General features: G+C 30.3%; 1 long non-coding RNA gene across 2 annotated transcripts in view; it reads left to right on the top strand.

The window, feature by feature from the left end:
* The window catches only part of LOC107452898 (uncharacterized), a 112,912-nt gene that overhangs the window by 30,117 nt on the left and 68,902 nt on the right, over positions 1–13,893 (top strand). For both annotated transcript variants that reach the window (XR_011636473.1, XR_011636474.1), the window contains exon 2: positions 2,409–2,536. This is a non-coding gene — a long non-coding RNA (uncharacterized lncRNA). The remainder of the gene's footprint in view (positions 1–2,408; positions 2,537–13,893) is intronic.

Here is a 13,893-nt window from a genome sequence, read left to right as displayed (position 1 = left end):
AACTTTAGAACGCATTTCCCCTACAGAATTTTCCCTACACAGGTACCTTTTTTACCGGGACCTTTTTTTCCTAGAACCGTTTAGAAGAAATTTGAGTTCGTTAACGGACCCTTCACAAAATATCTTTTCATAAAAACGGACCCTTCACAAAATATTTTAACTTAAAAACGGACCCTTCACAAAATGATTTTTCTTTTAATCGGACTCTTCACGAATTTGTTTATCTTCATTATTGTTTTGTTAATTGAATAAATCCTTCCGAGGGCAGAAAACAAGAAGGATGGATGTAAACGAATTCAGTTTTGTCTTCGGCAGACGGTTCTTCCATTATTCATTCGAAATGAATATTCTGCGTTCAGCAGTATAGGCTAAATACCAAATATTTGTAGGTTGCAGCTCTAATTTAGAAGCAGTAATTGCTGTTTATTTTTGAAAATATAATTTTCTATATTATAATTTTACAGTGCCGAGCATAGTCTTGTATCGATTTACAATTTAAAAACTCTTTGAAAATTTTTTTTGCAATAACCGGACCCTATTTGCACAAATTTATAAAAGCGGACTCTGGTTGAAAGAATGCGAGCACGAAAACCGGACCTTTCACAAAATGTCTGGACAGACCCCTGAATATTATACTGATTTATGTTGAATCTAAAAATTAAAAAAAATCGTTCTTCGAAATTTTTTAAAATTTTTTCTATAAATTTATATTCTAAAAAACCTATGCTAATATAAATAAATCAAATTTAAACTATCCCAAGTTTAAATAAAAAATATTTGAATTTGCATCAGCTAACTGTAAGTATGTAGCTACAAAGCACTGGTATGTCTTTCAGGGAACCGTTGTTGATCGATGTTATAGATGAGAAGACGTATGACTGAAAACTATGGAATTATAAGAAATTTATCGTAAAACTAATAATTTTGATGACGTAATATTTCATTATTAATTTGGCACTAAATGCCATTGTTATAGAAAGCAATAAAGGCAGTCCTTTCCAGCAAACAATCGAATGACCCTGAAATGACCCCTATATTCTTAACTTCTAACTATACCTTTTTATGACATCGGATGTTTCAGCTATTCGGATGGAATTGAGGGAGGGGGGGGTTTAAATTTTAGAAGCGGGGGAAAAAGGGAAAAAAACTACTTTTGACTTTTTTTTTATAATTAAAGTTCCCCCCCCCCTCCCAGTCATATAAACGAACTATTTTAAAATTGCACTGATAGCAGCAATGAAATGGCGTTGAATGAAAAAGACGGATAAATGATAAGCGTATGAACAATTCTATACTTCAGCTGTAAAGCTCGCGAATTACATTTGGTGTTACTCCAATTTTTACTGCAAGATGTTCCGTAATGGTCACTCTTAATGTATATTTTTAGAATCTTTCACAAAAATTAAATCAGAAAATTATTAACATTATTGGGGTTCCAAATTAGAGTACTAATAAGGGTACAGAAATGGACTTACTTTAGTTTCGGTTCTCAGCATCTGAACACAGAATGACTCGTAGCTCAAGATATACCCTTTTATCGTGTCCCTACTAACCTGAAGAAATTTAACGAATCCCGTCTAACAAAGGCAGGACTAAAAACATAAAAAATAAGTTAATTGCCGTATAAAACTTCGAGTTGTTTCGAATAATCGGCTTTTAACTCCTTTCTGTTTTTCCCCCAAATTCTGTTTTAAAGTTTTTAACCCAGCCTTTATAGGTAGTAAATTGATGTGTGTTCTTTTTTATCCAAGTATTTTAAAGTATTATATTATGCTAGTGGGCTGCGCCCCCTGCTTACTCACGCTCGCCAACCCCCGAAAATTTCTACGCAATCTTATATGGTTTGCTTCGCAAACCAAGCTCACTTCGCTCGCTACTAACTTAGGTACATTGCAAATGCACAAAATTCTAAGAGTTCAAAACAATCATTCAAATCCATATAAAAACTTTTTTTTTTTAAAAAAAATTTACATCTTTTTAGTAAATACTAAGTTGAAAAAAAAAGGCGCTTTCGACAAAGTACTAAAATAGAGTACTCACTTCTGCCTAGCTTAATAGTATGAGGTTGCCGCAGCTGATGCTCTCTGGTTATTTCAGTTTCCGTTTTTAAAAGCGCTATATGTTGAGCCACCTCAACTTGATTTGGCATGTGACATTTTTAGCGGCAATCATGGGTCGATTCGCCGTGTAAGATAAATAGTAACGTAAACAAAACAAAGCAAACGTTGCCACCGGCGGAAAAGAAATACAGCCAAAATTTGGGAGCCACGTAAGAGAATTATATATATTAGATGCTAAGGAAAACATTACGGCACGCCTTTCATAATTTAAACAAATTGTTTAATTCTGTTATATTAATGATCATTGTTTACTTTTCACATATTGTTATTGTTTTATTTTTGTTTCAGGTGCACGAAAAAAAATGTAGTACTTAATTTCCTTTGAGGAAGCCGAAATTTGTAGTATGCTTAAGTAATCATCTGTATTGTTCTTCGCAGTGGATAAAACATTTTTGAAAAGCTCTTTCTTCCTGAAGGTATTTATTTATTATATTTTATTAAGAAAAATCAAATTGTTATTTATTTTTTTATTTATTATTTATTTCAATGAATAAAAAACTTTTTAAAAATGTTTAGACTGTCTTTTTATTTTAATTATTAATCACTTAAATTTAATTTAAAGTTTGTAAATATTAAATTTTGTAATATATATATATATTTTTAAACACGAAATATTTTAATTTTAAAACTAAGTAATAATTTTCATTTAATCAGTTTTAACATCATATAAATATNATATAGAGAGAGAGAGAGAGAGAGAGAGAGAGACAACCTACAAAATAAGCGAAAAATAAATAAGTGGAACGCCTTTTCTAAAAAATCGATATTGTACCATTAAATAGTAATATATCGAGTACAGTTCACTGTAAAGAATAATAAGTTTGAAATAAAGAATAATAAGTTTGAGAATAATATGAAACAATGTTACCAAAAAAATATAAATATATTTTTAAACACGAAATATTTTAATTTTAAAACTAAGTAATAATTTTCATTTAATCAGTTTTAACATCATATAAATATTGAATTTTAATAAATGTGGCTATATATTGAATTTTATATTTTTGCTTACATTGTACTAAAGATAATTTATGCATCGATCATTTTTTTTTAAACAAACTTATAAAGCGAGTTTAAAAAAGGGATTTAAAAAAAAAAAAGAATATTTTATTTTCTAACTCCGTAGTATCGCAATCGATTTGTGGTAAGATTTGTTCTTCAGTAGAACCTTTCATTTTTTTTCCCGTTCTCCCCCTTCTCACATCACCTTGTCCATTCTTTTCCGTAATTTATTTTTATGACTCCCGTTTTTTTTCTTCTTTTTTTCCCTTCCTTTTTTCTTCTTTTTTTTTATTAAATACGTTCTCCCACTCCCATTTATTTTTATTATTACTGTCTTCTTTTTCATCTGACTATTATCTCTTTGGCGACCCTTTTATCTAAGGCTTTTTTTTATTTATTTATGTATTTTTTTTCGTTAAATGCATCGTTATGCGAAATTACAATATTGAGTGGCTTTATGTCGCTGGTGATGATAGTCATGCAGCTGCGGGTAAGAGTTGCAATTGTATTAAATTGGCAGTGTGTTCTAATTATCATTAACTAAAGATTATTAAGCAGTTTAAATAATTAATGCAGTTAAAATAAATAATTAACAATGATCAAAAATGTAACGTGAAAGTTAATCAATAGGGTAAAAAATAATGAGTATGTAGACCTAAAAATATTTAGAAATAAATAAACAAATTTTGGTGATAATTATCATTAGCCATAAATGTGGATTCCGTAAATTTTCCTCATATTATTTTCAATATTGTTTTCATATTTTTTGATTGCAGTGGTTAATATTTTTTTTTAAAGTGATGTGCAATATAACTTTTGATATCTTCCCCGAACTCAAGGATAATCAACAACGCGGATAATCGGGGCTTTACTGTAGCAACAAGAGAGAGAGAGTATTAAATTATAATTATGATTATTGAATTATGCTTATTAAATAGAGAGTAATGTAAAATTATAAATTTGTTATTATGTTTGGTATTTTAATTGACTTATTAATATTTATCTTCTCCTTGTATTGCTGTATGGCAGTGTTTCCCAAACTGACGACTTTTGTGTACCCTTTCTAAATTTTTCGTAACACTGTGTACCACTAATAAAAAAATGAATGTATTTTTTTAAAAATATGTTTCTTTTTCTTTTTTGGTACAAAGTTTTGTTAATAAGTTTATTTGCATCAGTTGTTTTTGCTGTGATAAAAGAAAATTGCACAAAAGTTAAAAATCACAACTGGCTGTTGACACCACTAATTGTTAACTGTTGACTCTGCAAAAAATAGCCTATAGAAAAATACGTAATCGTAAATTTTCATGACTAGCTTTGTTTTTAAATAACATTTTTTGAACTTTTCGTTTATTGCAAGATATTTCGCATAAGAACGCGTACCCCCGCTAAACTGTTCCCGTACCCCTGGGGGTACGCTTACCACACTTACACTACTGTAACACTACTGTATGGCGTTATAAATGTGTATTATGTTATGCTAATCAACAATTTTTGTGCAGTCATATCGTGATATTATTTTTATCTACTTTTATTGAAAATATTATTCAATGGATTTTTGTATAAAATTTGATAAAATTTTTACGCTTGTTGATTTGCTTAAATATAAATTTTTATAGACTAATATTATCAGAGACCAATATGCTGAATCTGTATTTTTGGCTAAGAACTTTTTTTATTCCAGTTATCAATTAAAAAAAAAAATTGTGGCAAGCGTTAAATTAAATTAGGATTATATTAAAATACTTTATTAAATTTTTGAAGTCTAACATTCAAAGATGATTAATTGACTAAACTCTAAACGTTTTAAAATAAATATATTGAGAGCCCTTGTTTCTAGTGGGGTCTAAACTCTTCCCCGAATGTGAACCACTAAATCTTTTCCGCCTTACTATTATATCATATAATTAAAAATTTTACACACCATTTCATTTGTTCTTGATTTTTGAGTTAGTAGCTCTGTTTGACTTTTAATTATTATCATTATTATTAGTATTATATTATTAAAGGTTTTCGTGGTTTTCCTCTCAATGTGACGCAAATGCTGGTTAGTTGCACTAAAATTACCACCAGGATAGCGAGTTTGTGCAAGTGATAGATTTTCCGCCTTCTTGAATTCGGTTAAAAATTATGAGTCTAATGAATCACAATCGTCACAATATCACAAATCGTAATTTCAAGGCCAGGAAAGCCTGGTGGGTAGGACATGGGACTCGCGTTCGTGAAAACGGGAGTTCGTATCCCCGTGTATTAAATGGTGTCTGGTGGGCGTTAAATCTGTCAGGGTCACGTAGTCCTCCAAGTTCCCACAACAAATTCATACCTCTCGGGGTACTGATCCTGGAGTTCCCTTGTCTTCTGGACTGGATTGGATTCAAAATGACATGGCTATGGAGTTGAACATTGGTAGTCGTTCACTCAAATTTGGGTCTGCTGTTCAACGACCGTTATAAAATAAAATCGTGAACTCAAAGCTTCATTAGCTCATAGTCTGTTTTAATGTGCATTCCATCTTCGTTCGGAACAATGTATTTCAACATATTGTTTTGAGCATTCAAAACTCCTTTACGAAAACTAGTTTGTCCCAATGCTTGATCCAGGAGTTCTCTTGTCTTCTGGATTGGTTTCAAAATTACAGGAGTTGAACATTGACAGCCGTCAATTCAAAATTGGGTCGGCTGTTAGTAGTTGGATAAAGAGAGTACGGCGACCGGGATTTTGGGGATTTTCGGGGATTCCGCGGGTGTACTCTTGAAGGGGGTTGGGGTGATCCATCAAATGTGACAGCTACTATAGTTGAGGGTGTTTTTTTTTTCATAATTATTTTTTTTTAATCTTTATTTTGTAATTAAATCTTTTTAATTGATTTTTATTAACTATGAATATTAATTTAATTATAAATTTATTTTTAACCGAATTATGGAAAAAAAGATAATGATTCATGGGAAAAAAGCGCAATGACATNCAAAATAAAGATTAAAAAAAAATAATTATAAAAAAAAAAACACCCTCAACTATAGTAGCTGTCACATTTGATGGATCACCCCAACCCCCTTCAAGAGTACACCCGCGGAATCCCCGAAAATCCCCGAAATCCCGGTCGCCGTACTCTCTTTATCCAACTACTGCTGTTCGTCGCCGGTTATAAAGTTATGAAATAAAATATCTTTTATAAAATATAAATGACTCCCTTAAATAATGTGTGAATTGATGATTTATCAACAAGGCGTTTATATAAAACAGTATTTCAATTCTGTCCCCGCATCCTCGAAGTCCATCGACCTTCTGCTGTTCTAAATACACACATATTGCCGCCGATAATGTCGGTTTTCCACTTTAATCGGTCATTATTGGAAGGCAGTGACCTCTAATCTGACATCTATGCCTGTGACATTTGTTTTTCACTTTCTTATCGGAAAGCGACATCATCAGCTGCAGCAGCAGATGATGCAAGAAAGAATGTCAACTGCAAAATTACAATTTCTGTCGGGATTATGATGTTTGTTTTAGGGATAAAAATGATATACCATATTTTGATGACTGATCTCCTTTCTCAGAATGGATTTACGAATTGTGTGAAAGTCTCTCTCTTTTTTTTAAAGTGTTTGTTATTTTGAGATTGATCTGTTTATATCTCGAAGGATTTGTCTCAGATTACTTGTTGGATGAATTTAAATGCGATTGAAATTCTATAAATTGCGGTGGAAATTTGGAGTATGTAATAAAAAATACTTTTTAAAGTTGTTCGTTAAGATCCATGAATATCGAATTATTCTTAAATACCGATTATTAACTGTAGTGGGTGACTTTCTATTGAATGAAAATATATTTTATCAATCTGAAAAAGTCACAGAATTTTATCGTTCTGAAAAAGTCAGAGAATTTTATCATTATGAAAATGATATACTACTACATATGAATATATATACTACATATGAATAAAATTAGGCAACGAAATAAAAATGTGATATTGTTTGTGATTTTTCGCATTACTTATACTTACGTTTATTCAAAGAACAGGGAATTATAGACAAGTTCAAGTTCCCAAAAGAACGTAAAAAGAACTTTGCGTTTGATGTACCTAAAAAAATTTTTTTTCTAAATTTCTGTTACTCAATTTTTGGTTCAATTAAATGAATAAATATCTACTGAAAGTTTTTTTCTTCCATTGCATACATTAACATTTAGCATATTTATAATTACTCTAATTTTCATAAAGTTTCGAAAATATTTTTATAAAAAAAGTTTATTTAACATGGATTATTAAGTGCTATACTTTCTGAAATATTTGTTTGCAGTATTAATTCATCATGCGACAATTTTGCTCCTTTACAACAAACATTTTTCAAACAATTACTCTAAATTAGTGTAAACGTCTTATAATCTAATACCAATGCTCTTACTATATTAAGAATCTAATATATCTTAAGTGGCAGCAACGGAAGAAAGACAAATGTGTATAATGTTTATTTTATCTCTATACTGCTATATACCTGAATCCTTTTATGTAATATTTTTGTTTATTTTATTTTAGTAATGAGCCGCGATGGCTCATTGAACTGTCCGATCCCCAGTGACGGCCTAGTTGACCGTGGTTGAACAGCGGACCCAATTCTTTTGGCTTTACGACTGCTAATGTTCAACTCCTTGTCATTTTGAACCCAACACAGAATGCAGGGGAAATCCTGGATCAAGCAAGGGGAAAATTTTTTCTTCGTGGATGATTTTTTGATGGAATTATTCCGCCTTTTCGTTACACGGAGAGAAAAACCACGAAAAAAAAACACGAAAATCTACCTCGGATGGCCTGACGTCAAAGGGATTCTAACCCATGATCCGTCTACCGATCATGATCTAAAGTCAGCACTGTGGTCGGTTCGTATCGACGAGCGCTGAGATTCGAACTTGGATCACCTCATTGGTAGGCGAACGCTCTATCCCTTGAGCCACGACGACTCTGTGCTGACTACATTGCCACAATTATGCCATTGGTCACGAATTGTGGAAGCCTTAATGCCCATGACCCCCTCCCCCTGGCCCACCATGGGTTGTTGCGGAGAAGCTCTTTATATTTGTAATAATAATATATTTTTAAAAAATTTTTTACAACTGCAGGTAAAATATTTTTTGTTATATTTTATGTATTTAACTAAAACAGAACTGAAATATTATTGATAAAAATTATTATTTAATTTTCAAGAAATTAGTGAAATTTGATAAAACCAGCCTTAAAAAAATCAAGGAGTTTTTTTCCCCCTGGTTGCTTGTGATCATCCCATGTTACCTCTGTGATCAGTTATTTTTTTAAATTTATATCAGTTATTGTTTTTATTTATCATTATCATTCAATTTTTTTTATATTTGTGATCAGTTATTGTTTCTCATTTTATCATTATCATTCAAATTATTTATATAATTTTTTTAAATTATAAAATAATTCAAATTTTTATTTCATTTTCATCAAAAATTTAGTGCGTTTCTTAAAGGTTTTTCTAAAGGGAAAAAAAAAAGTTTTGTTAGTCTGCTTTGAATAAAATCATCTGGTAGATTAAAATAATTTTATAAAAAATATAATTCAAATAAAAATTATTAGTTTCTCTTAAAAATTTTATTAATTCATTAGAGCAAAGTCCGCTCTTTTTATTTATTTATTATTTTTCCAAACTTTTTTTCTTATTCAAACCATTATTTCTTCTAACCAAAAAATTTTAACACTTTTTTTTCTTCTTCCGAAGTGACCTGAAGATGTTCTTAAATCAGAATCTGAAGAGAATAAATAAGAAATAAGTTTCCCGGGGGGGCTGACAATAGAAGCTGGAGAAGTGCTCTTTACAAAGAGGAGGGGTGGAGTATGGGTACATCAGAAGACATATGCCGAAGTCTAATCTTATTTATTTGCATTTGGCCCCTTGGGGTCGACAATTTTTATTTCTTTTTTGTTTCTCAAGAGCTTAGTTTTGAAGATTTCTTATACATGAGCGGTGCTCTTACCGGCCTCTTTTCAAGTGTTTTGCTTCCGTTGTCGTATATTATAACACTCGAATATGCTATTTGTTCCTTTTTATTTATTCCTTAAAATATCTGGAATAAAATACAATTTAATATCTATGATTATTTTATAGATTATGTTTTAAAATATACTGACTGCTTCATTGGATATTTCAAACAGACTACTGGATTTCGCTGTTCGTCGNGTACTAAGTATATATATATATATATATATTGTGGATAACATTTCGTACAATTTTATCCTTTTAAAAAATATCATCTTCAGTGTTTTTTTCTGTGAAAGTATATTTGGATTTAATTATCCTCGTCGGTAATTTTTTTTTTTATTATATTGAAATTTATAAGAAGGGTATAAAATTCTATTGAAGAATTTTTATTAAACATATTTTTCATATTTTTTTCATTATTTTGTATTAATTTTGGTCAAAATAAGTTAAGAAATATTATATTTCGCATTTTAATAGTTTATGGTTATAAAATAAATCATGAAACACTGGCATTAAAGGTGAAATCTTCCAAACACTGCTCACTTCCAAACAATATATGTATATATTTTTTTTAAATTTGCACTTATTTAGATCTAAGAGCAACAGTTATTCATCATTAAAATTTACAAAATCAATTATTGATAAATTTTTGAACATGAATGAAAGAAAAGCGATTCAAACTATTTTTTCGTATTTTAAATTTTAATAAAGTATAATTCCGATATAATAGATTTTTTTTAGTATTTGTTAGGATAATTTTTTTTTTTGATTAAAAAATAGCAAAATGTATTTTTGCTTGTAATTAAAGCGTCAGAAAAGAAAAATTTATAAAAGGGTCACCGGTGTCTTATCTGGATCAAAGGGTAAATCGGTGTTACGTATGGTTAGGTCTGCGTCGGTAAATATTTGCTCGTTTTTTGCACTCCTTTGAGTTCATTTATGCAGATTTTATAGAAAAATAGAATACTATTCGGTTGAAGTAAAATATATGAAGCATTAGTATCTTTTTCTGGGTTAAAGGTAAAATCTCCCAAACACGGCTCAATTCTAAACAATAATTTTTGAAGTTAGCAGTTATTTATACCTAAGAGAAACACAGTTATTCCTCAGTGAGATTTCTTTAATGTACATCAATTAATTGGAAAATCAATTATTGATAAATTTCTGAATATGAATAAAAGAATTTTTCTTTTTCAAACTACTTTTTTTGGATTATATATTTTAGTGCAGAAATAACCCTGTTAATCTAACAGATTTTTTAAGCGACTATTATACTCTTTTTTTTTATAATTAAAAAAATTATGAAATATATTTTTGCTTTTAATTAGAGTGTCCATCTGCATCAAAGGGTTAAGAATAAGAGCCAATGTTTTAAGGATATATTTTTGTTAGGCCTAACAAAATCAAAAAAAGTTCTGTGTTAGTAATAAACAGGTACTGAACTAAGGTATGTACAGCATGTCCAGTTAAAGTAAAGCATTGCCACAACAGCCCGCTGTGAGCCAGGTGATCATGGAAGTTTAACACTCCAAAGTTTCTAGCGAAAAGTTTCTGACAATGTGATCAGCATTGCGTACAGGCCGCCTCTACTTCCCAGACAGCTGATATTCATCGATTTTAATCTGGGAGGGATCAATCCGTCACTTGAGATCGAACCTCAGTACCTTAAATTCTAGCATAAATATATTAACCTAGTGGAATTTATGAGTCACAAGTTGGAAAAAAAATTAACATTCGTATTAATTAAACATTAACGTTGACATTGTTCTTAGCATGAAATAAAATCATTTTAAAAATATCATATTATTAATTTAGTTTATTCAGGCTGCCTCAAAGCTAACTTTTAATATTTTTTATCTCTGAGTATTTTAAGCTGTTCGAACTAATGTAAACACTGAGTCATTAAACTGCATGATTGAGCCCTGGTGACTCATGGGATAGAACATTCGCCTTCCAATGAGGTGATCCCAGTTCAAATCCCAGCGATGACTGGTTGATACGAATTCCGCAAAGGCTCGCGACGACCACAGTGCTGACATAAAGTGGTAGACGGATAGTGGCTTAGAGTCCCCTTGCCGTCAGGCTAACCGTGGGAGGTTTCCGTGGTTTTCCTCTCCATGTAACGTACATGAGGATTACATCCATCAAAGAGACCTCCACGAAGGCAAATTTCTCCCAATATTTGATCCTGGAATTCCCTTGTCTTCAGGATTAGGTTCAAAATTACAAGACTACAGAGTTGAACATTCGTAGTCATCAACCCAAAAATTGGGTCAGCTGTTCAACGACGGTTATAAAATAAAATAGTACAAGATTTTAAATACTTTCTGAAACTCATTAAATAATATGATTGGTTATTAAATTATTAAGATTTAAAAGTTTTAAGTTTCAAAGTTGTAACTTGCGATGTCAGTGGAGTGCAAAATGTTAATTGTATGAATATTCAAATCCAACCAATTAACAAATTTATATAAACAAGAAGAAAAAAAAGCTCGAAATGAGTGCTAACAAAGGATTAACATCCTAGGGTCCTAAATGAAGTGTGATGAATAAAAAACGGAAAACTCCAAATAAACTTAGGATTTTGAATGATAACGTTTTAGGTTAATGCTTTGAATGGGGTGAGCTCAAATATGGTAATTAATTAGTGCAGACGATATTTTAATGAGACACAGAAACTTAATTTCGCTATGGACAAATTTAAAATGCATTTCCATCAAAATTTCTAAGTTTTTTGAATTATTATTTTCTGAAAAAAATAGTTAAAATGGATACAAGGTACAATATTCGGCTTTTCATACAAATAAATTACGTTGCTTTGAATTAACTTTTTTATTATTGTATAAATAAATGCGTAGTCCATTTTCATGGACGTAAATTATTATTTTAATTTAAAATAAAGTTAAATACAATTTAGTTATTCTTTTTATTATACAAATATCAAGCCTTGTAAAAAGTTTGAAATCTATGATTAATTTAAATATGCTTGAAAAAATGTGTTTTATCTCTTTATGAAAGATTTGTAAAAAGTGATAATGGACAGACAGAATATATTTGTTTTGATGTTGTGTGCAGCGTAGCGTGACTTCGTGTTTATCAATTTAAGATTAATTATTATCAGTAATGTTTAGTTACTTTTTTTGATAATGAATAGAAAATTTCTTTGTGTTTAAATATTGTATTTCTCTTGGAGTCTATCTGTAGTTTTATAANTATATATATATATAATGTTTTAAAATTGTCCAAAACAAATTATTTTTCTATAACGAATTTTAAGCTAACGTACATGTACAATTTTCTTGTACTAGGATACAACCGTAATAATTCGAGGGTTTTAACTAAAGTATGCCAATTAACGCATGCGATGGGTAGGGATATCCTGGTTGGGAGGGGGATGGACTCACATTCGTGAGAATGTGAGTTCGAATCCATCCGACTGAAGAATTCTAGTCTGACTGGTCACAAAGTCCTCCATATTCCCATAACAAATTATGCCTCTGGAAGTACTGAATTGGAGATTGATTGTTCCCTGGTTCAGGTCAAAATTACGATCTGTGGATGTATGAACGGATGTATGAATGGGTCCGCTCAATCAACAGGTGTGACCTATGGATGTGCAGAAGTCGAATCCTTGGCCACAGATGGCGCCACTGGAAAACAAGACAAATCGCACCCCTTGCCTTAACGGCCTGCGACAACAACGCATTGCTTCTGAAACCAGAGACATCTTTTAAAATTCAAGATGTTAATATTTTTTTTTTCTTCTTCCCCCTTCCAAATATAGAATATATTTGATTTGACATTTGATTGAATTCGGCAGCACAATGCCCTTAGAAAAAGATGGCAAATAAAGGTGTCGCTTTATTAATTTAGGAGAGATAGTACTTGATAATTTTTATATTTTTTGGATTTTCTCACAAAAATGTAAAGTAATAAAATTATGTGATTATGTTGTGATTATGTATGTGATTATTATATGATTTGTGGTTTTGAGTGAGAAATTTAAAACTGTGCATTCACCTGTTTTTCGATTCTTTTAAAGTTTAATTATATTTTATTTTAAACTGATGAAAACTGATTGTATTGTTGCTAAAAAAATATATTTTAGCGAAAATCGCACAAAAACAAAAATATTTATCGATAATCTAAAAATAGACAAATTTACACTGTTTAACTACTTTTCAAAAGCTGCTCAATACAAGATTGTACTGGTATAGTTTTGTCATCAAAAATTGAACAGAGAATTTAAATTACCTCTCGCTTTTTTCTCAAATTCTAATTGGAAAAAGGTTTTATATTTTCCATGCTTTGAACGATGCTGCCAAATAAAGTAATTATCCACTGACAGTTTATTTGTAAAAATTAAATAAAAATAATTAAATTAAAAGCATTTTTATTATTTTTTTCCTCTGTCTCTATCCCATCGACATCTGAGTACGAATAACGGCTTCGTTCATTTTTTTTTTCTGGAAGAGCTTTGACTTATAATATTCTCTGTGAAAAATTGAATTTGATAAATTTATCTATGATTTACTTTTAAACTTCAGATCACTCCAATAAAATGTTTCATAGATCAAATTTTCTTTTCTTTCTTTTTTTTAAAAAAATAAAGAGAAAAAATATGACGACATTAAGCATGTTAATAAAATAAAACTTGACAATTTAAATATTTTTACTTTAAAGTTCCTGTTTAGATACAACAGTGTGATGTATGAATTAAACTTTACAGATGTTAAACTATACAGATGAGGGTTAGTACATTAAAAGGAAAGTAC

Source organism: Parasteatoda tepidariorum, chromosome 3 (genome assembly GCF_043381705.1).
Source record: "Parasteatoda tepidariorum isolate YZ-2023 chromosome 3, CAS_Ptep_4.0, whole genome shotgun sequence".
In the NCBI taxonomy this organism is placed as follows: domain Eukaryota; kingdom Metazoa; phylum Arthropoda; class Arachnida; order Araneae; family Theridiidae; genus Parasteatoda; species Parasteatoda tepidariorum.
This window is presented reverse-complemented; position numbering and strand designations above follow the sequence as displayed.